Below are 24,965 nucleotides of genomic sequence, written 5' to 3'. Positions count from 1 at the left end.
ACCAAAAGTTTTAGTCAGTATAATACGGTAAGGGAAAAAAAAAAGCACAGACTGGAACGGAAAAAGTAAAACCTTTTCTATTCATACACAATGTGATTGTCATGTAGAAAATCTTAAGGTTTCTAGAAAAAAAAACTCTTCAAACTAACGTATGAATTTAGCAAGGCTGTAAGATACAAAGATAATATACAAAAATCAATTACATTTCTACATATTAACAATGAACTAATAATCCAATAAAAACATACCATTTATAATAGCACCAAAATCATAAAATATTTAGGCATAAGTCTAATAAATAGATGAAGAATCTGAATGCTGAAAACAACTGACAGAAAAAAATCAAAGATGATCTAAATAAATGGAGAGATATACAGTGTTCACGGACCAGAAGACTTAATATTGCTAAGATGTAAATTCTTCCCAAATTGCTCTAACAGCCAACACAATCCCAATAAAAATTCTAGAAGATCTTTTGGTATATATTAACAAGGTAATTCTATTTTTTTTTTTCTTTTTTTTGAGACAGGGTCTTGCTCTGTCACCCAGGCTGGAGTGCAGTGATATGATCTCTGCTTACTGTAACCTCTGCCTCCTGGGCTCAAGTGATCCTCTCACCTCAGCCTCCTGAGTAGCTGGGACTACAGGCATGCATCACGAAGTTTGGCTCATTTTTATATTTTGTAGAGACAAAGTCTCACTCTATTGCCCAGGCTGGTCTTGAACTCCTGGGCTCAAGCTATCCTCCCACGTCTGCCTAACAAGCTAATTCTAGCATCTGTATGGAAAGGCCAATGAATGAGAATAGTAAAAACAATTTAGATTAAAAAAAAAAAAGTTGGAAGACTCATATTAACTGATTGTAAGACTTACAATACCGTAATGAAGATAGTGTGTTCGTAGAAAAGTGTCAGACAGATAGATCAATAGAACAGAATAATAGAAAGTCCAGAAACAGACTCACACAAATATGGTCAATTAATATTTGACAAAGCTGTAAAGTCAATTCAATGGAAAAAGGATAGCCTTTTTCAATAAACGGAGCTAGAACACGTGGAAATCTATATCCAAAAAAATAAAACCTTGCCCATACCTCAAATCTTCTACACACATTAACTCAAAATGGGTCACAGACTTACATGGAAAACCCGAAACTATAAAACTTCTAGAACAAAACACAGGAGAAAATCTCTTTGTGAATAGCATAGGATTTGTGATCCTGGGTTATATCCCATGGGTAATTCTTGATTGGCACATACTATTCAGTACATTTCATCCTCCTGGTTACAGTGGCAGGAATCACAGATGATCAGAAGGCCCAATACAAACAATGAAACACATGGTGACATCTGCTGAGGGATTCTGGGAAAAAATTTCCCCTTACTTAGAGGGCAGATACTGAAAATATGCTGTCTTCTTTCTTAAAGATATGAACAAGAAAACAAATAAATCTGCTGACTGCAGTGGCCAACTTGAGAAAATGAGAGCCAGCCTTAAGACAAAGTAGAAACTATAACTGCTGTCCAAAACAGTAGCCACTGGCCACATGTGGTTACTGGGCCTTTGAAATCTGGCTAGTCTGAATTGAGACATGTTGTAAGAGTAAAATACCAGTTTTGAAGACTTAAGAACGTAAAATATCTCAATTTTTATACTAATTCCATGTGAAATAGTAATATTTTGGAAATAATGAGTTAAATAAAACCTGTTATTAAAATGAATTTTGCCAGGCACAGTGTCACATGCCTATAGTTCTAGCTACTCAGGAGGCTGAGACAAGAGGATCACTTGAACCCAGGAGTTCTGTGCTATAGTGTGCTAAAGCTGATCAGGTGCCCCCACTAAGTATGGCATCAATATGGTAACCACTCAAAGGAGTAGGGAACCACCCAAGTTGCCCAAGGAGGGGTGATCCAGCCCAAGTTAGAAACAGAGCAGGTCAAAATTCTCATACACCTGTGAATATAGCCACTGCACTCCACCCTGGGCAACAGAGCAGGACCCTGTCTCTTTTTTTTTTTTTTTTTTTGAGACAGAGTCTTGCTCTGTCACCCAGGCTGGAGTGCAGTGGAGCGATCTTGGCTCACTGCAAGCTCCGCCTCCCAGGTTCACGCCATTCTCCTGCCTCAGCCTCCCAAGTAGCTGGGACTACAGGCGCCCGCCACCACGCCCAGCTAATTTTTTGTATTTTTAGTAGAGACGGGGTTTCACCATGTTAGCCAGGATGGTCTCCATCTCCTGACCTTGTGATCTGCCTGCCTCAGCTTCCAAAAGTGTTGGGATTACAGGCGTGAGCCACGGCGCCCAGTCAGACCCTGTCTCTTTAAAAAAAAAAAAATGAATTTCATCTGTTTCTTTTTACTTCATAAAATGTAGTAACTAGAATATTTAAATTTTAAAATGTAATAGGCATTATATTCCTATTGGATAGAGTTGCTCTAGGAAGTTGAGAATGCAAAGTAAAACAACACAACATTACAACAACAACAAAGATTACTGATGACATCTTAGAGCCTCTGGATCAACTTTTGCCAGAAGTCTTACCTGTCTTTGGATTTTGTGATATATAAACAAATAAATTTCCTTTATAGTTTGTTGGTTTCCATAGAATTTGTTATTTTGCAACTGAACATATCTAATCCAGAAGTACTTCTATAGCCACCTTTGAAGAAATAAAAATATGTTCTGCAGAATTTCCTTTGCAGTTCTTTCACTCTATTTGCATATGCTTATAATGCATTCACTGGTTTTTATAAAGCATTTCATTTCCATTATAGGTATTACAAGTATAACACTGTGTTCAAATAAAGTAGAATATATTCTAACAAGGAGGTTCTCAGTGAAATAAGGGCAAAAAAAGGAATTTTCACTGAAATGAAAATCACATATTTATTTTATTAATTCAAATGTTACTGACCCTCTAACTTAGGTTAGGGATGTCAAATAGCCTTCAATGTCACATTAACTGTCATGGCTGTCTGTAGCGCTGTGGTTCAAAGAATGCTAAGCTGAAGTTTATACAGATGTTTGTCTTGATCAAGACAAGTGAAGGCGTGTGTTCAGATATTTACTTACCTAGCAAAACAGTGCCTGTCCACAGTTTAAAGTGGGAAAAGATGATTCTGATGAGGCAATTTTTTTAAGTGTTTAATTAGTATGTTTAATTTCCCACTGGCCATTCTTTAATAGATGGGGTATCTATTTGATCCCACATTTACAATTTGATCCTTAAGTTCCTAAATACAGATTTTACTATATAAGTCCTAATAGTTTTCTAATATCCTCTTTGACAATGCAGGTTTATAAAATTCTCGGTAGTTTTTCTGTAGATGAATATAAATGTAAACACTGAACTTACCTATCTCAAGTGGTTAGGCTGATTTATTTAATACAAGGAGGTTATCTCTTTTTAAAACAGATCAGGCCAGGCGCGGTAGCTCACGCCTGCAATCCCAGCACTTTGGGAGGCCTAGGCAGGCAGATCACTTGAGGTCAGGAGTTCGAGACCAGCCTGGCCAACATGGTGAAACCCCATCTCTAAAAATACAGAAATTAGCCAGATGTGGTGGCACATGCCTGTAGTCCCACCTACTTGGGAGGCTGGGGCAGGAGAATCGCTTGAATTTGGGAGATGGAGGTTGCAGTGAACCGAGATTGTGTCACTGCACTCCAGCCTGGGTGACAAGAGTGAGACTAAATCCCTCCACCCCCGCAAAAAAAAAACAAAAAAGAGAGAATCACTTGAACCCAGGAGGTAGAGGCTGCAGTGAGATCACGCCACTGTACTCCAGCCTGGGCGACAGAGTGAGACTTTGTCTCAAAATAGATAAATAAATAAAAATAAAACAGATCAAAGGATCTCTATTCACTTAGCAGACAGTTACTAAGCATTTACTATGAGTCAAGAACTGTGCTGGGTGCTATGGGGAGAGAAAGAGAAATGCATGGTTCTTAACCCTATGCAGTTTACAGTCTAGTGGGAAAACAGACAAATAATTACAATAAGTTGTAATGTGTACTATAGGGAAAGTACAGAGTATTCCAGAAGCATGTAAGAAAATATCCTAACCTAACCTAGGGAAGTATTTAAAGTGAGACACAAAGAACTAATGGACATTGCTGGGTTGAGGAGTGGGGAAATGGGATGGTGAAGGGGAGGTGGGAGTGTGAATTCACTTACTTAGAGAGAACAGCATGTGGGGTAACAGGCAGGAAAAAGCTTGGCCAACTGAGAAACTTAAAGAAGATTAGCTGGAACATCAAATGCAAGAAGCAAAGTAGTAATAATGTTAGAGATAAGTGAGTGCAAATATGTTGGAGAGTCTTACCAAGCACATTAAATAGTTTGGACTTTACCCTAAGGGCAAGGGTTTAAAAAGACTTAAGGATAACATTATCCATCTTGCTATCCCGTGGGGAAAGAGGGCAAGACCAGCACTAGGGAGTGTCATTAGGAGATTTTACAGTAACCATTCTAGGCCATCACTGACAATGACTTGGATCAGGGTGACTATAGGAAGAAAAGGGAGAAATGGTGAAATGATGATATTTGGAAACAGAATATAGAAGAGTTAACATGAAGGAAGTAAGAATCAGAGATAATCCTCAGGTTTTTAGCTTGAACAGGTGTTTGATCGTTGGTGTCATTTCCTACAATAAGCAATACCAGAAGCGGAGAAAACTTGAGTATGTTTTTTAAAGCATAAAAAGGCATCTTTGAGATGACTTTGAAACACCCCAAAAGAAATATCTAGTATAAAGTTCTCTCTGGAACTCAACAGAGAGGCCTAGGCTAGTCTGTAAGTGGTAAACGAGGCTATAAAGGTAGACAAGCTTGCTTATGGAGTATGTTTAGACAAGAATAGGGCCTGGAGCAGAGCTTTGAGGAACTTGAAGGGCAAGAAGCAGCCCCCAAAAGAAGAAAATCCAAAACACAGAAGTATCAAAGAAGCCGCAGAAGCAAGTGTTTCATAAAGAAGGGATGATCATTGACAAAAATTGCTGAAATATCAAACCAGAAAACTGAAATTTGTCCATGAATTTTAGCGAAATTGTGAAAAAGAGTTCTGGAGATTAATGAGGGTATACACCAGATTCTGGTGGATTGAAGAGTTCATCAAGAAATGGGGGTGAGAATAGTCAATATTGTCTATAGATGAGAAAACAGAAACATGGCAGAATCTGGATGGGAAAGTGAGGTTGAGGGAGCTTGTGTTTTCTTTTTAAGATGGGAAACACTCGAGATTCTTTAATACTAATAAGATGGAGTATCTATTTTTCATTAAGAAGCTTGAAAATGCCAGATATTCATATCCCAGCTTCCTTTAGAAATACAGTACAGATGCTCCTCGACTTAGCGTAAGGTCACATCCTGATAAATCCATACTAAGTTGAAAGTACTGTTATGTTGAATATGCATTTAATACATCTAACCTATCAAACATCATAGCTTAGCCTAGCCTAATCAAAATATGCTTAGAACAGTTTCAGTACAGTGTTCAATAAATTAAATGAGATATTCAACACTTTATTATAAAATAGCCTTTGGTTAGATGATTTGGCCCAGCATTGTGAAAAGGTAGCATATCACATATGGCCAGTTGGGAAAGAAGTCAAAATTCAAAATATGAAGTATGGTTTCTACTGAATGCATATCACTTTTGCACCATCATAAAGTTAAAAAATCATTAAGTCAAGCCATGGTAAGTCGGGGACCATCTGTACAGTTGTCCCTTGGTATCTGCAGCGGGCTGGTTCCAAAATACTCCCCTCTGCCCTCCCCCGACCCTGCAGATACCAAAATCTATAGATGCTCAAATCACTTATGTAAAATGGTATAGTGCTGGTGTCACAACCAGAAAGAACCCTCTTAAATAGAGATGACCACTGCAGCAGGGGCAAGTTTTAGGGGCAGCAGCAATAAAAGTCAAGCAGCAGCTGGGCGCGGTGGCTCACGCCTATAATCCCAGCATTTTGGGAGGCCGAGGTGGGTGGATCATTTGAGGTCAGAAGTTCAAGATCAGCCTGGCCAATGTGGTGAAATCCTGTCTCTACTAAAAATACAAAAATTAGCCGGGCATGGTAGCAGGCACTTGTAATCTCAGTTACTCGCCAGGCTGAGGCAGGAGAATCGCTTGAACCTGGGAGGCAGTGGTTGCAGTGAGCTGATATTGCGCCACTGCGCTCCAGCCTGGGCAACAGAGGGAGACTTCAAAAAAAGTCAGGCAGCAGCATTCAGTGGTGCCAGCAGCAGTAAGCAAGCAACAGTATTGCTGTCCTAATCAGACTGCACCTGTGGTGTGGCTCTGACTATGGTTTCTGTCAAGGACAGCCGCCCTCCCCCCAGGTCTTCTCATTGTACAAGCCTGGCTGCAGTCTTCCTAGCAATTCTAAGAGCTTCCTAACATCTATTTAATAAATTTACTTCTAGGTTAAAAAAGCCAAAATCAGTTTTTGTTGCTTCCAACTAAGAAATCTGACTGCTTAAGGAATTACAGTAAAAGATGATGTTCTGTCAGTGGTATGGTGGCAAATCGACTCCTCCAGTACAACCACCAGAATATCAGGTTTGAAACACTGACGTGGTCATTTAGCATCACTAAGCAAGTGAACTCTACAATTAGATAATTACTTTCTGAAATAGAGCTGAAGCAGAGTAAGGTACCCTGTCACTGCTCTCTCATTTCATTAGTCCTTGTGATTCTTTAAAATGAGCATGAATTTTACGAAGAATTGAAAGGTTCCCCTTTCAAAACAAATCAGTAGGAGAAACAAAAGACAAGGATTAGGAGAAAATATCTGCAAAACATATTAATATATCTATAAAAAACATGTATCCCGAATACATACAGAACTCTTACAGTTCAATATGATGACAACCCAACTATAAGATGAGCAAATACCTGAATAGATATTTCATCAAAAAAGACATATGAATTGCCAATAAGCACATGAAAACATGCTCAACATCATTAGTTATTAGGGAAATGCAATCCAATACCATTCCCACTAGAATGGCTATAATAAAAAAAGATAGACAATAACAAGTGTTGACAAGGATGTGAAGAAACTGCAACTCTAACATATTGCTGGTGAAAAAGTAAAATAGTTTTGCAGTTTCTTAAAAAGCTAAACATAAATTACCATGCAAGCCAACAATTCCACTTCTAGGTATCCAAGAAATAAAAACATGTTCCCCCAAAAAATTGCATGCAAATGTCATATAAGCTTTTTAAAAAATATCCTCCAATCTGGAAGCCTCCCAAACAACCATCAGCTGGTAGACAAACAAAACGTGGTATTTTAAAACAACTGAATGCTATTCAGCAATAAAAAGAACAGAATATTGATACATGCTACGATGTGGATGAACTTCAAAAACATCACACTTAGTCAAAGAGACCAGAAACAAAAGGCCACATACTGTCTGATTCCATTTACACAAAATGTCCAGAAAGGACAAATCTGTAAACACAAAAGGTATTTTGGTTGGTATAAACACATAAAGCACGGTGGTTGTCTGGAGCTGGTGTTGGGGCTAGGAATAGGGATTAAGTATAAAAGAACATGAGGGTTCTTGTGGAGGTGATGAAAGTGTTCTGGGACTGAACAGGCTGAGGCAGGAGAATCACCTGAGCCCAGGAAGTCAAGGCTGCAGTGAGCCATGATCACACCACAGTACTACAGCCTGGGTGATGAAAGACCCTGTCTCAAAAAAAAAAAAAGTTCTAAAATTGGATTGTGGTGGTGTTTTGCACAAGTTGGAAAATTCACTAGAAGTCATTGAGCAGTACACTTAATACAGATGAATTTTACACCATATAAATTATATGTCAGTAAAGTTTGTTGTTTCTTTTTTAAAAAAGTTCTCAAGTCTCATTTTTTTGGTCTTCATAGAAGGCCACTAAGCACTTTGGCAGGCAAGGCACCTGTAGATTGTTTGCAGGAGCTGTGTCTGGTGTGAAAGACAACTCTTCAGCCTAGCAATGACTCCTAATACTACACAGCATTTGTATATTCTAGGACAGTTCTTCTCAAAGTCTGGTCTGTAGACCAGTATTGATCCATGGGCACTGTTACTGTCTGAAACTGGTCTATGACTAGATAGTTACAGAAATTGAGACTAAGTGTTTAGAAATTTTAATAGCAATTTGACAAATTAATATATCTCCTGAAACTGATATTTGGACTTGTATCATATTTCTTTGGCTATTTTTTCCACTTAATTTTTCTAGTTACCCATTTTTATTGTATTTTACAAAAGACATTATCAGCCAATGAGATTATAAAAATGTTGCGTTACCACAGATAGTTCAAAAAACATTGCTCAACAAAGTTTTTCTACCATCCTACAATTGGCCATCATATAGACTGGTAAGGTCAATTATCTTGTCAAACTAACCTTTAAAAAATACATAAACATGCTTTCAAATGCCCCAACTACCCTGGTGGTACAATCAATATTAATTTTTTTGTTTGTTTTTTTGTTTTTTTAGAGATAGGGTCTCACTCTGTCACCCATCTTGGAGTGTAGTGGTGCAATCATAGCTCACCACAGGCTCCAACTTTGGCTCAAATGATCCTGCCTCAGCTTCCTGAGTAGCTGGGACTACAGGTGCAAACCACTACACGCAGCTAATTTTTAAAAATTTTTTGTAGAGATGGAATCTCGGTTGGTCTCAAACTCCTGGCTTCAAGCAATCCTCCTGCATCAGCTTCCCAAAGCACTGAAATTACAGGAAGGAGCCACCTCACCCGGCCACAACACTAAATTTTAAGTCCTTCTATATAACCCAGGTTTTTTTTTTAAGACAGAGTCTCGCTCTGTCGCCCAGGCTGGAGTCCAGTGGCACAATCTCGGCTCACTTCAGGCTCACTGCAACCTCCACCTCCCAGATTCAGGCAATTCCACTGCCTCAGCCTCCCACATAGCTGGGATTACAGGCATGCGCCACCATGCCTGGCTAATTTTTGTATTTTTGGTAGAGACGGGGTTTGGCCATGTTGGTCAGGCTGGTGTCGAACTCCTGACCTCAGGTGATCTGCCCGCCTTGGCCTCCCAAAATGCTGGGATTACAGGTGTGAGCCACCACGCCTGGCCCATAACCCATATTTTAATAGATGTTCATTTGTTTTTCCATTTTTATAAATAGACTTTCAAGTTTATAATTAAAAGATAAAAATTCAACCTGTATATAATTAATGTCAATTCTTCCCTTTCCCTTAATTAAAAAAGTAGGTCTGAATTTGAAAAATAAATCTACTCTTTGAATTCTAATAAATTATGGTCCTAGGAAAGGTCCTATAAAACAAAACAAGACAAGCTAATTATAGTTTCATTTAAAAATAACAGTACAAACCAAATATGTTCCTATGTCCATTTGGAAATTAATCCAAAACATAATATATAAATCAGTATATTTTAGGCTGGGCACAGTGGCTTATGCCTGTAATCTCACCACTTTGGGAGGCAGATGCAGGCAAATCACTTGAGGCCAGGAGTTTGAAACCAGCCTGGGCAACATGGCGAAACCTCATCTCTATAAAAAATACAAAAACTAGCCATACAAAAACTGTGGTGGCATGCACCTGTGGTCCCAGCTAATCGGGAGGCTAAGGTGGGGAGGATGGCTTGAGCTGATGAGATGAGGCTGCAGTGTGCCAAGATCATGCCACTGGACTCCAGACTGGACAATAGAGCGAGAACCTGTCTCAAAAAAAAAAAAAAAGAAAGAAAGAAAGAAATCAGTATATTTCATATAGTATACAACACGATGTCCCAAATGTATGTCAATGAATTAAATCAGGCAATATAATAACCAAGGATACACATATACTCAAGAGATCTCTAGGAGAGGTGCTTTATAATTCGGTGGTCAGCAAATAGCTGGAAGACTCAGGACAACAGCAGAAAAGAAGCTGTCTAGGATCCCACAGACACGCTGAGATGCCTGTAAGCCTCTTAAGACACATAATCAGGAGCAGAGGCACATAACAAATCACTGATTGCACTAATCGTTTTTATACTACCTGGATGAGATGTTTAGATAATGTACACTATATAATAGAGATAAACTTAATTACTATTAAAAATCAATACATATCTATAAAAAGGAAGTAATTCAAATCTCAAGTGTCCAACACAAATTAGTAGTATTTGAGCACAGTGAACTAAAATGTTTCAGCCACCTTTGGTAACAGGTAGTACAATGGAGAAAATGTAAAACTAGGAGATAAGTGACCTGAGTTCTACCCTGGCAATAAGACTTTAGACAAGAACATCTTACTCCCTTCATTTCCCTATTGGACACAAGTGATAAACTAGATTATTTCTGGTCCTTTCAAGAAATCTACATTACAGTTTGTTGATTTAAATACCAACAATGCAAAACACCACCACCACAAGGAATACGCTGCCTTAAAAGGTTACTGTGCTTCTTCTAAAATGAACCCTATATATACGGTTCATTTGGAAAATAATCTTTCATTTATGTCTTGAAAAGAAATTAATTCCTGCCATAAAGCCATTTAATTATTTTTCAAATAATTTTGATAACATTTTTCAATAATTTTGATAACATTTTCAATAATTTGGATAACATTTAGCATTATAACTGACTTGCAAGTTACCATCTTGATCACTTTGGAATTATTAGTTTGATAACCCATTAAAAACCATTTTTTTCAAGGCCAGGTGTGGTGGCTCATGCCTGTAATCCCAGCACTTTGGGAGGCCACGGCCGGCAGATCACCTGAGGTCAGGGGTTCGAGACAAGCCTGGTTCAATATGGTAAAACTCCGTCTCTACTAAAAATACAAAAAATTAGCTGTGTGTGGTGGCTAACGCCTCTAATCCCAGCCACCTGGGAGGCTGAGGCGGGAGAATCCCTTGAACCTGGGAGGCGGAGGTTGCAGTGAGCTGAGATCATGCCACTGTACTCTAGCCTGAGGGACAGAGTGAAACTCTGTCTCAAAAATAATGATAATAATAATAAATCATCATCATTTTCAAAAAGCATTTACTAAGAATCTCTACATATGTCATTATGTTTGAAAAGTGAGAGGAAATGGACATGTAAAATTAAACAATGTTTCAAATACTAAGCATTTTATAAATGTAATGTAAGATAACCACACAAATACACAAAATAACTTTTTATACAGTGATTTTTCTTTTAATATAAGCCTAGAGGGAAGGAATTATTATATTTAAAAATCTCATTAAGTAAGAGTTAACTCAGGCATGCTGCTCCAAGTAATCTCTTATCCTTCTATAATCTTAAAGTTTCTCTAGATAAAGAAACCACCATCATTAGCAGAAAGTGCAGGAAAGAAGGGCTAACATTTTCCCCAAAAACTACAGAAATAGTAATTAACAACTTTAACAAGTCTATGCTAACTCAGCTTTAATCCTCTAGCTCTGAGAAGATTAACAATCCATTCAGGTTAGATTTCCCAATGGGTGTCGGTTACTAGAGAATTCATTAGAGTATCTAAAATGCTGGTTTCTGGACCTCTCTGATTAATCTCTGATTAAATTCTAAATAACATCACTTTTATTAGGCAATGAGTCAGCCTGCATAAATTCATGTAGCCAAAATTATGCATATATTCTGAAAACGCATATAATCAAAGCTGAAAAAAATGTGCTGGTAATACAAAGATTGGAAATGTGTTAGAATCAAGTCTTTAGTGAACACTGAGATGCTGGGTTTAAGTATTTTAAAGAAGTTTAAGAAATGTTTTGGCAAAGTGCAGGAGACTGGCTGATGGGGCTTAGTATTTAAAGGCCCATATGAAAGTAATCCAGAAATACAGCAGACATCATGGAAGTTAAGTTAGTCTGCTTAAAACAGAGTTGTTAAATAGGATAAGGCCAGCTGGTAGCAGCCCTTGAAGCATACACAAAAATATGATTAAGTACATTTCATGAAAGGAACCGAAACCTAGCAAAATAACTGATTCACTTCTAGATAGGCAGAGCTTCCTGATTATCCCAAATACCCAAAGATTTGTGAAGTTACTCAGCAAGGCTGATAAATCAAGAGTGAAGAGCATTATTACCTTTTGAAGGCTATAACTGGCATCATCACTGTCCTCCCTGATCCCCTCACAAATCCTACCAACTTGGGGTAAAACAAAATTCAACTGAAATCTAAAACTATATTATGCTTTTAGGCTTTTTGTTTTTGCTTCTCTCTCTCTCTCTGCGCGTGTGTCTGTGTGCGCGCGCGTACCTGGTTTTTTGTTTTGTTTTTCTTTTGGCTTATTTAAGTAGAAGTTTTCAGTGAACTTACTTTGAAAACAATTCTTTTCAACAACAACAACAAAAAAAAACCCTTCAGTTCCTATTGCTCATGTAGAAGCTCTTGCTCAACCTCCAATTAACCAACCATCATAATCAACCAATATTCTCTAGATTCCCCTTCTAGAACAAACTGACAAGGATGCTTATTAGGCTGTTTCAAACACTCCACTGTGTGCCAACCAAGAGCAAGCTGGTTTATTCCCTTACTGTTTAGACAAGGTGTTCTTGCAACTGTGGAATTTGATTATACTATCTAAACTAACAAAATAAGAGTGTGAAGAGGCCGGGCACAGTGGCTCATGCCTGTAATCCCAGCACTTTGGTAGGCCAAGGAGGGTGGATCACGAGGTCAGGAGATCAAGACCATCGTGGCTAACACAATGAAACCCTGTCTCTACTAAAAATACAAAAAATTAGTCGGGCGTGGTGGTGGGCACCTGTAGTCCCACCTACTTGGGAGGCTGAGGCAGGAGAATGGTGTGAACCCGCGAGGCAGAGCTTGCAGTGAGCAGAGATGGTGCCATTGCACTCCAGCCTGGGTGACAGAGCGAGACTCTGTCTCAAAAAAAAAAAAAAAAAAAAGAGTGTGAAGAGTTGTTTCTATTAAAAGTAAGTCACACACACACAAAAAAAGGTTAAATGTTTGGCACAATTTAAGATGATTAACTTGAAAAAATAAGAAAGCTAGTGAATCGAGTATAGGTGAGACTACCGTAAAAGATTTGGGAGAAATGAGCCGGGCGCGGTGGCTCACGTCTGCAATCCCAGGACTTGGGGAGGCCTAGGCGGGCAGATCACAAGGTCAAGAGATGGAGACCATCCTGGCCAACATGGTGAAACCTCGTCTCTACTAAAAATACAAAAATCAGCTGGGCGTGGTGGCCGCACACCTGTGGAGGCTGAGGCAGGAGAATTGCTTGAACCTGGGAGGCGGAGGTTGCAGTGAGCCAAGATCGCGCCACTGCACTCCAGCCTGAAGACAGAGCAAGACTCCGTCTCAAAAAAAAAAAAAAAAAGAGAGATTTGGAAGAAATAAAATATTAAGATTTGACTCATAGATTATAAATGTCTTTAAGGCCTCCCTCCATTTAAAAAAATAAAAACTGGAAATCATAAATGATACATTATGGGTATGGTTTATGCATGAAAAGCTGATGTAGAGTGTCAATCCATAGATTCACACACAAAGAAAAGGCGCTGGCCCTAGATCAGAGTTTCTCAACCCCAGTACTGTTGACATTTTGGATGGGAGAATTATCTGTTGGGAGAGGGAGATATTGGCCTGTAAACTGAAGGATGTTTGGCAGCATCCCTGGCTTTGCTATTACCCACTACATGGCAGTAGCACTCCCATTCCAGTAGTGGCAATCAAAAATGTCTCCAAATGTTGCAAAATGTCCCTGGAGGGTAAAATCACCAGTTGAAAACCACTGCCCTGTAACCAAATAACTAACAAATGCATGTATGTCTATATATTTTGATTAAAGTAAAATGTTTAAGTCATCAGTTTTTAATGCTTTTTACTATAACCAACTTTTTAAAATCAATTATCAACTGCTAGTTCAAGTTAAGTCATTTAAGATGTCTTTTGCATACACAACAGGAAGAAAGACAAAAAATAATCCTTCACCTGATCAAGTGCCAAATGAGATATCTTTGTACATGATGATAGCCCCATCTCATCCATATCTTTTGCTGAGATCAAGAAAGAAGCACAGGATTATTGAGGAGGTTGGAGCAAGGAAAAAAGAAAGAAAAAGCAGCAAAGGGAAAAAAAAAGGAGATGCAAGAAACAACTCTCAGATGGTTGGAATAGTGGCACGAGGAGAAAGCTTATTACCTCTTGCCTTCTTAGTCCCATTCACAGCAATGTTTACCACAGGCCAAACAAGAGGTTCCTACTAAAATTACTCACCAAGGTGGATAAATCAAGAGTGAAGAGGATTATTCTCTTTCAAAGGCCACAAGTGGCATCATCACTGCCCTCCCTGATCCCCTCACAAATCCTACTAACTTGGGGTAAGACAAAATTCAATTGAAATCTAAAACTATATTACGCTTTTATGCTTTTTGTTTGTTTTGCTTCTCTCTCTCTCTCTCTGTGTGTGTGTGTGTGTGTAAAAGAAAGCTTAAATGTGTGTGTGTGTGTGTGTGTAAAAGAAAGCTTAAAGGTCCACTGGTGGGTAAATGGTTAAATTATACTTCATTTGTTTACATTAAGAAAGTGAGGTATGTCTTTATGTGCTGACACCATTATATATTGTTAAAGAAAGAAATATAAGTGGTAGTATGACACCATCGTACAGGAGAGAATACACTTGTAACCTGAAAGCAAAGCAAATTATTAACAGTATTTATCTTTTGGTATGGCACATTGCATTTTGCATAACTGCCACAACGATATTTCCATCATACATGCTCTTTGAGAATGTTGCCACTCCTCCCATCAAAAGGTGGAGTGGAGTCTCTGTTCCCTGCTCTCCAACACAGGCAGGCCTGCGTGACTGCCTTCATGAGTAGAATGCTCTGGAAATAATCCTCAAGTTTCCAAGGATAGGTCATAAAAAACAATAAGCCTGACTTCCTTTCTCTTTTGGGACACCTGCCTTTGGAGCCCTGAGGCACTATCTGAGAAGTCTGGCTACCTTGAAGCCACCATACTGAAGAGACCACACAGAGACAGGGAGATGCCTAAAGAGACATTATGTTTTCCCCAGTGGAACAGTGGGCACATGAGTAAGCTAGCTCAGATGACTGAAATTACTGAAGCAAGCATACCCCATGTGCAGTACTGAGATCTGTGCCTCATGGTTGGGTCCTCTTTCTGATCCTATCAAAACCAAACTATGAGCTTCCTAAATGGTAGGCCTACATCTAACTCATTGTTGGCTAAATAAGTGGCAGTTAATAAATGAACTGTGAAAATGAAGGGGGGATGGGAAAGAATGTCATTTCTCTGATCCAGTACCCTCAGTACTAGATAGATTGCTGTGTCTAAGTTCTTGACAAGTATTATTGGCTGTAGCTGGTACCAGCGACTGAGGTACCAGAAATTTTAGGTTCACTATCTTCTGAGGATAAATTCAGTCCCCTCACCCCTGCCCCCTACCAGCGGCAAGTCAGTAGAAAATTCAAGGATCTTATACTTCAACCAGGAATCCAATTCATATACATAAACATGAAAACTAAACTATTTAGAATGTCACATACCTTACAAGTAAATACAAAAAGTTACAATAATGATTGAGTATGTAAATGCAGCTTATATGTGGAGTAAATGACTGGTCTAAGTGTGTCGAGGTTCACTGGGATACGTCTCTTCAGACAGAAGGATTTAACTGGGTTTTAAGTATAAGGTTTTAACTAGTATGATAAGGATATACAAATATATTAAGTAGGTAAGGTAGCAAATGCCAAGAAACAAAGGCTGAAAATATACAGCAGAAGGAAAGGTAATTTACTTGAATGCAATATAGAAAACGTCTTCTGGAATAAGAAAATAAGACATGGAAAAGGGAGGAAAGGAAATGTTAGCAAACCCATTACAAAGCACAGGGACTAAAATTCGGCATATGGCACAATTTGAACTAAGGTATAGTAACCACTTAAATGACTTGATGAAAAGTTTGATAAAAATTATTCTAAGAGTGCTGTGCACCATGAAATAGAATAAGGAAGTGGCAGGAAAGCCGGTTTTACTGCTGCAATCATCTCAACAAGAAGTAATGAGGATGGCAACTATAGACAATAAAGGAAGAGAATAATCTAAGAGATGTTATGGGGTGAAAGAATCAGCAGATCACTGACAAATCAGGTGAGAGGAGGAGGGAGAAAAGTACAAAAAGAAAAGTACTAAAGGGAGATTTAAAGGCTTTAAATCTAGGAACTTCAAGACCAGAGGTAATTTTAACAAGAGAGAAAAGAATGATGGAAGAAAGACTTGTATAGAAAAAATTTTAAGGGGAAATATTACATCAAATGCAGCTAAGAGCTACAAAAGGAAAACTCAGAAGAAAATAAATACACAAAGAAAAAATAAATTAGCCAGAAAGGGATTATTTGCAACAAATGAGAATTCTAAACATTAAGGAGGGGAGTATTACCTAGGAAAAAGAAGAATAGGACAACTAATAATAAGATAAGGTGTAATAACCACTAGTCTAAGCACTTTGCAAATGTTGCCTCATATAGTCACAAGAATCCTATTATGTATATGAATAGTAGTATATATCTATGCCCAGTTTACAGATGAGACACATAGAGCTTTACACAAAATTACAGGGTTAAGTAGTGGAGATCAGATTTGCACCTAGACAATATGGCTCCAAAGTTCACGTTTACAACCAGCTCAATATTCTAAGAGTAACTAAGACTCCAAAAAGAATGACAGACCTTAAAAGAAAAGGTGAGAAATTAATTCGTGAGGGCAAAGGTTCAAGAGATGGCTGATATTCCAAAGTATATAAGGTTAAAAAAAAAAAAAAAAAAAACTTGCTTACCAGATCCAGAAAATTAGAATAAAGGAGAACTTAATGACAAAAGGTGGGAATAAAAAAAGATTGTCTTCTTAAGAGTTCATATATAAAAATACAGAGTTTAAGAAAATGAGCTGATGCCATAACCATAAAAACTAGATGTTTAGGGCATAATACTGTTAAGTATAACATCTAGAAAAATAATCATACTTACCCAAAATATAGCCCATGTCACGATCTACTGACATAAGCAATCAGAGAGGATGGACATAGTGTTTAATATGAGGCAGGCAAATATCAGGAAAGAAACATTCCCAATTATAAACAGATATTTGAGACTTCCACAGAACAAAGCATATAATAGCTTCTAAGTAGATATTATGCTGTCTATGCATTTTCCAAGCATTCTGAGGACTATACCAATTAAAATTACCTGATATACTTATGAAGGATATATATTCCTGGGCCCATCTCAGATTTTAGGAATCTGGGGGTAGAACTCAGGAAACAAAAATTTTTTTTTTTTTTTTTTTTTTTGAGACGGAATCTTGCTCTGTAGCCCAGGCTAGAGTGCAGTGGCACAATCTTAGCTCACTGCAACCTCCGCCTCCCAGTTCCCAGTTCAAGCAATTCTCCTGCTTTAGCCTCCCGAGTAGCTGGGATTACAGGCGCGCCACCATGCCCAGCTAATTTTTTAGTATTTTTAGTAGAAACGGGGTTTCACCATGTTGGCCGGGCTGGTCTTGAACTCCTGATCTCATGATCCACCCACCTCAGCCTCCCAAAGTGCTGGGATTACAGGCGTGAGCCACTGCACCCAGCCAGAAACTAAAATTTTAATACTTTTTCCAGGCAATTCTTCAGCACAAAAGTTGAGATCACTGTTTCCTTCTGTTGCAGCCTAAGTGCTTAGAACTCTGTTACTCCCCAACTATCTCCTGTGGCTTTGTAATCTGACTCCAATCTTCTAGGTTCCTTAGTTGCCTATCCTTGACTTGTACTCATTTCTAAAAATCTTGGCCCTGGTTTGGTAATATTATAAAGACTTGGATATGGAAATTTTAGCTCTGAAGTCCATATAAACTCCAATACTGACATAGGAATAAAAAGCTCCAGTTCCGTTCCCTGAAATCATGGAGCTTTTGTTAAATATCACATATGGTGTTGACTGGACATTGGATTGACCCAGTATGTCAATTCTTTTGTTGCCAGATCTGCAGAGAACAAGATACTCACTACTACAGACTCAACTATTTGAATTCCTACTTATTGTCTCTAAAGTAAGAAGGCACAAATTGTCTTGTCAGGGATGAACAACATTCGCTAAGAGAACAGCTGTCACTATATAGATAGAGGGTGCCTATGAGAATGTTCCAGTTCCTAGAGTAGTGATGAAATGAGTTCTCCTAAGATGTCTCTAGAGCTTAATGATGGGACAAAAGAATGTCTACTTGATATGAATAAGAGCTTCTTTATTCAATAAGGGATAGTCTTTGAAAGCAGCAATGAGGATCCTGATACAATGGCTTCTAGACACTTTCATGCTTAGTAGGTCAGTGATCCAAATTGTAGAGATAGTACGTTCATGTATCCAGGGCTACCTCTCATTCTCCTTCCTTAATCCTAGCTAGTTCTTATATTCCTACTTTGTCATCTTTCTGGTTTGCCTGAAGTGACTAGAATAAAAAGCCAATCTTAAATTATAGGAGTCTTTTGCTATTTCCAGCAAACTGATCCTTGCAGAAAAGGATTAAATCCAACTTATCTTTGTATCCCACAAAGTACCTCATCACACACTGCTAGACTTGACATGTTTAACTGAGTGCCTTGTTCAACTCCAACAAGAGAACCCTCCTCATAAAAAGCATCTAAAAGCTTAAGCCTCATATAAAAGGTGCTTTCCACCCTACCTCCCACCAAGGTCATGGGATAAGGATAGACATTTAAATCATGGTGCTCATGCAATGCATTCAGATTTCTCTCTTGCCAACTGAACTAAAAGAAACACACTGTCACCACCAACAGGTAAACTTTAGTTGAAAGAACAGTTCAAGTCAACACCATGGCAAATCAAATCCACTTACCAGTCAGAGCTTTGGAGAAGCAGAGACTATGAAAAACCAGGGCAAGACAAACAGAACTGAAAGGGAGAAGTGAGAAAGGGAGATGAAGCAGACATGGAAGGAGATGCTGAGACAAGAAACCCATTTATCACCAGAATGAGAGCTTGAGAGACTAGCTTCTCAGATTCCTAACGTTTCTCCCATTCACACAAGGTCTAGTCACTCTTCTTCAACCCAAAACAGCTGAATCCCTACAACGCCTGTCCTTGAAGCCAAATGATCCCTAATTAAAGCATTATTTTTTAGAATGTACACCAAGACAAATAAAAAGCTAGAAACATAAATCCAAGGAGGAAAAAATAATTCTACCAGGAAAAAACTGAAATCACAGGTAGCCAAAAAGCTTTGTAAATATGAATCTTATTTATCAGGAAGTACGATCAATATTTATCATATTCCTGCTAATGAAACAAATTAAACTTTAATTGGTCTTTTTTACAATGGAAATTATCACAGTATTGACAAATGAAAAATTGTCTCAAACCCAGAGAAGATAAAAATCAGGTGATCTACCTTTATTTGTTAATACATTTGAAAATATTTTGTTAGCCTGTTTAAAGCAGACTTCTGTTGTTGTCTGTAATAATCGATAGTATTATTGGATTAACAGCCTCATCTTTTAAGACAGGCTTTATAATCATATGGCTGATTAAGGGGCAGCAAAGTATAACCAACCCTGTAACTATCCTTTAGCTTGTACCTAACAAAAATAGTAACTATAACCTCCCCTTTTATTCTGTAAAGATCCTTTTTCTGAAAATATCTTTGAACTAACTATCTTTAAAGCTAGTTCCCTTGCAACAAGTACAAAATAAAACTATGACATATGCTGACAATCAATTAATCTGACAAGTTTGCATTAACACTGTCAAAACCAAACTAGGTCAAAATAGCTGTAATTTTGGTTATCTAACACAGATTCTAACATATCTTCTCTAGCAACAAACATATCATGTAAGCCTTGAATTTATTTAAAATTTAAATCTTTTTTTGTTTTTTTGTTTGAGATAGAGTTTCACTCTATCGCCCAATCTGGAGTGCAGTGGCACCATCTTGGCTCACTGCAACCTCCGCCTCCCAGGTTCAAGCGATTCTCCTGCCTCAGCCTCCTGAGTAGCTGGGAGTACAGGTGCGTGCCACCACACCTGGGTATATTTTTGTATTTTTAGTAGACACAAGGTTTCACCATGTTGGTCAGGCTGGTCTTGAACTCCTGACCTCATGATCCACCTGCCTTGGCCTCCCAAAGTGCCGGGATTACAGGCATGAGCCACCACGCCCAGCCTCATTTAAATCTTACACATTTTATTTGTGGACAATTTCAATGTTACCGTTAACTTTTACCAGAAAATGGGTCCTAATATTATAACTTTTTTACCAGAAAATGGGTCCTAATATTTACCAGAAAATGGGTCCTAATATTTAACTTTTACCATTAAAATGGGTCCTAATATTATAATTCCTCGTTTAAAAAAAAAAAACTAGCCGACCGGTGGCTTACGCCTGTAATCCCAACACTTTGGGAGGCCGAGGCGGTTGGATCACCTGAGGCGGGATTCGAGACCAGCATGACCAACATGGAGAAATCCCTTACTAAAAATACAAAATTAGCCGGGCGTGGTGGCGCATGCCCATAATCCCAGCTACTCAGGAAGGCTGAGGCAGGAGAATCACTTGAACCTGGGTGGCAGAAGTTGTGGTGAGATGAGATCGCGCCATTGTACTCCAGCCTGGGTAACAAGAGCGAAACTCCATCTCAAAAAAAAAAAAACAAAAAAAAACTAGCCAATATTTAGATTCTCATAACAAAAAAAAATTGGTATGTTTGCAATGTCAGGTTCATCTAAAAAATAAACTTTTAAAAGAAAGTTTAATTGGAATTTTTCATAAAAACTTTCAGGATGTGCCAATGCAACACTTAATGACAAAGATACATTCTGAGAAATGCACCATTAGGCAATTTCATTGTTGTGCAAACACCATAGAGTGTACTTACACAAGCCTAGGTGGAATAGCCTATTGCTCCTAGGCTACAAACCTGTACAGCATGTTACTGTATTAAACATTGTAGGCAGCCGTAACACACTGGAAAGTATCTGTGTTTCTAAACCTTGGAAAAAGTACAGTTAAAATATGATATAATCTTATGGGACCACTGTCATATATTCAGTCCGTTTCTGACTGAAACATCATTATGTACTACATGACTATATTACATAAGGCAAAAGAGTGAAATTACTGATCCAATAATTGGTATCTTTCTCCTTAGCTATATTGACAAAACAACAGAACTTATGAAGAAGAGGAGAATCATTCAATCTTTGCATTAACAGTTCTGTACCTTGATTTTGGTGGTTGTTATGCAATCTACACACCTGTGATAAAATGGCATAGAACTATACACACACATTGTACTGATGTCAATTTCCTGGTTTTAATATTGTATTAAAGTTATGTAGGATGTAACCAATAGGGGAAACTGGGTAAAAGGTACAGTGCCCTCTCTATTTTTGCAGCTTCCTGTAAACTATAATATGCCAAAAGCATCCTAAGGACTTGCCAGCACTTCAAGGGCTCACAATAATCCTATGAAGTAGGTACTATTTTTATCCCCAGTCTATTGATGGGGAAGCTGAGGTACAGACACTTTAAATGATTTGCCCAAGGTCACATAGCTAGTAACTGGCAAAAACCAGGATTTGGACACAGGTGGTATGACTCTCAATTTTTGATTTATGTCAAAGTCTGAGGCGCCACCAAAGGATTACAGGCAAAATATGGTTGACAATCAAATTCACATTTTATTTGGGCAAGATAACTCCAACTAGGAGTTTAGAATGACTAATGAAAAAAACTTCAAACAAGATTAGTTAAGAGATTGATGCAATAAACCAAAAATGATGAAGGCATGAAATAAGAGAACATTAATAGAAAGAAATGTATACAAAATACGAAACCAACTTGACTTCACGACTGGATGAAGAGTGAGAACTTCATCCAATTTCAAGGCTTGACTGACTACACACAAGCCAAGGACTTCATGTTTTAACAATACTATTACATTATCAAAATCTTTTTTTTTTTTTTTTTGAGACTGAGTCTCACTCTGTTCCCCAGGCTGGAGTGCAGCGGCGCAATCTCAGCTCACTACAACCTCCATCACGCAGGTTCAAGCAATTCTCCTGCCTCAGCCTCCTGAGTAGCTAGGATTACAGGCATGGACCACCATACCCAGCGAATTTTTGTCTTTTTAGTAGAGACAAGGTTTCGCCATGTTAGCCAGACTGGTCTCGAATTCCTGACCTTAGGTGATCTGCCCGCCTCAGCCTCCCAAAGTGTTGGGATGACAGGCATGAGCCACCACGCCTGGCCTATATTATCAAAATCTTAAAGCAGATCAATTCAGTCTTAAGTCATCCCTGTTTCAGCAGTACCCACAGCGTTTCACTTTCTTGCTATAAAAATTGTGACTAGATACAAATTAAAGTTACTGCCACTTGGCAACTCCACACTATTTAATATGTATACAGTAATGAGGCTACTAATATTTTCAATACACCACATGTGGACCATCTCTGGACATAAGATAAACAAAGCAGCCAGAGAGAATATATATTCAGCATGTGGAATTTAGTAAACATTTTTTATCACAATCCACACTCTAAGAAAAACCTAAGTGCCCTTTGACTGGATTAGAAACATTTTACCACTTAACAGGAAGGAGTCTAGTGTCACCCATTTTAAGGGTGAAAAAGTTAAAATAATTGATCACTTCAAAGCTAAAATCAGACTATTGTTACCTTTTTTTTTTTTTGCAAATGTTAAAAAAAATAGCCTAAGAATCTGTCAAATACTGCATTAAGATTATAATAATCACTGGAAAAACTTAATGTAACTTCAACTTTATTACCACTATGAGGGTAAAAACCATGCTAAAGCCAGGGCCCTTCCAGGAGCTAAATGCTCTTGGAAAGTGTCCAAAACAGTGTTATAGTAAATTTCCAACTTGTTTCATCTAAGGTCAAGGAAAACAAATTATCTCAAGCACTGGATTATGTTTGAATACACTGCAACTAAAAGTTTTACATCAAATAATCCCATGGAAAAATCTTTACTCTGCACCTATGATGGGCCCTAAATCCAGTAAGGGCAATGTGGGGGAATAGCTGCACCTAGGAATCCATGCTATGTCTTACTTAGTAATATTTTGAGAAAACTTTCAGCATCTATAGCTTCCATTTTGACAGAACTGTATTTTAACAAAATCTGTGAAAATAATGGTTTGGAATGATAATGAAAATCTCCTTAGCTTCTATAATGTGGACAACATGTGCTGGTTACTCTTTGGTTTCTAGCTTCAGTCAAAGTTCAAGGTCTCCTGCTATTTGTGGCTCAGATTCTTTCTTATGGGAGGCATGTCTGATAGATATACACCAATTTCATAAATAAATAAACATAAAGGTATTTTATGTATGAGTGCATTGTGGGTGTACATATATGACACGCTAGACAAGCCATGCTTTTCACTCACAACAATGTTTTAATAAATTACAGTTCTACTAAAGTGGGAAGTAAAAGCCAACTGTTAACAGAAAAATCTAGCCAAAGAATAGCAAAGTGAGCTACAAAATTAATTCCAGAAGCCAAAGAACTAAAAGCAGGTTCACAAAACAAACAAAACAAACACGTTTTCAATGAGCACTATTCGGTTTATCTATAAATGTTCATGTATTTAAAAAGTTGAGTGGCATGCCAACTTTCACTTATGACAACATTCTACATAAATACCTAATTCCCAAGAGAAATAATTCAGGTTTAAAGAGGTATATACAAAAATAAGAGAAGCAAGAGCTACAATGAAATGAACAGAAGTAAATGGCATGGGAGCCCTAAATGTGGGATGTACTGAATACAGTGTACAGGAGACTCAAAATACACAAATTAAGCCTAAATATTCCCAATGTATTCAATATCTATGAAACAAGCAATAGAATTCCAATCAACACTTGCCACAAAAATTGCCATAAGCTGGTTGCTTCTATTTTTTAAATGATGTAACAATGACAGATTTGTTGCCACATATTTTGTAACTTACCAACACTGAGCTATTAAGTTTCTATTAGGGATGTTTTAACTGAGGATTTGGGCTAGAAGACTGAAATCTGTTTGTACAGCAGTGAAAACGAAGCCTCACTAAAGGCATTCAACTTCCAGCTCAAGGCTCCTTTCCTTGATGCATATTTGTGACCATAAATAGTGTTCACTAAATGCAGTACACTAAACTAGCAACAGATTAGTTAAAAGCAGCTTAGATTTTCAACCTCCCATAATACAGGCAACATCTTTAGAAGCAATCACATTAAAATAAATGTGTCTTTCACAGTTACGGGATGAAATTTTAAGCTGGACAAGCACCCATGCCCTGGTTTTCTACTTTATTCGTAAACCATATGACTCCCACATGCTGAGAATGTTTTATGCTTTAACCTGCAGTAAAGGCTTTACATCATTTTAATGCCCAGTTCTTAAAATGCAACAGAATCACCCCCAACGAATGCTGGGAATATATTTGGTTTACATATAATGATTCTGATCCCACTAGTAGCCACAAAAAGTTTAATGAATGCTTTTTCAAGTAAATAACTTTGCACTTCTATAGACAAAACAAAAAGAAATTTTGAGGTAAGGGTGGATGGAAAACACTCGTGTTTTTCCAATTTAAAATATTAACAAATGTTGGTTTTTTACTTCTAAAATAATTATTAAACATTTAAAAAAAACTCCATGACTATTATAATATGCTTCAGAAAAATAAAACAAAACACTCCGTTAAGTAGTTATGTAGGATTTTTCTCTGGTTTTTGCAAAGTAGTGTTTCAAGTTAAGATACAAGCTTAATACAAATGATTCTGAAAATCCTGGTCTATCACAAACTAATGGCTTAGTTTTGAATCAACATATTGTATATTCTACATCTGAGATTCAGAAATCACATTTTTTTTTCTATTCAGGTTAATTGAAATATATATGCTACCTCACTCTTTCAGTCCCCCTTATCTG

General features: G+C 37.8%; 1 protein-coding gene across 20 annotated transcripts in view; it reads right to left on the bottom strand.

Moving 5' to 3' along the window:
* Positions 1-24,965, bottom strand: part of HMBOX1 (homeobox containing 1) — a 175,269-nt gene that overhangs the window by 147,987 nt on the left and 2,317 nt on the right. The gene's annotated exons all lie outside the window — the stretch shown is intronic.

The sequence above is a fragment of the Pongo pygmaeus genome, chromosome 7 (assembly GCF_028885625.2).
Source record: "Pongo pygmaeus isolate AG05252 chromosome 7, NHGRI_mPonPyg2-v2.0_pri, whole genome shotgun sequence".
NCBI lineage: Eukaryota > Metazoa > Chordata > Mammalia > Primates > Hominidae > Pongo > Pongo pygmaeus.
This window is presented reverse-complemented; position numbering and strand designations above follow the sequence as displayed.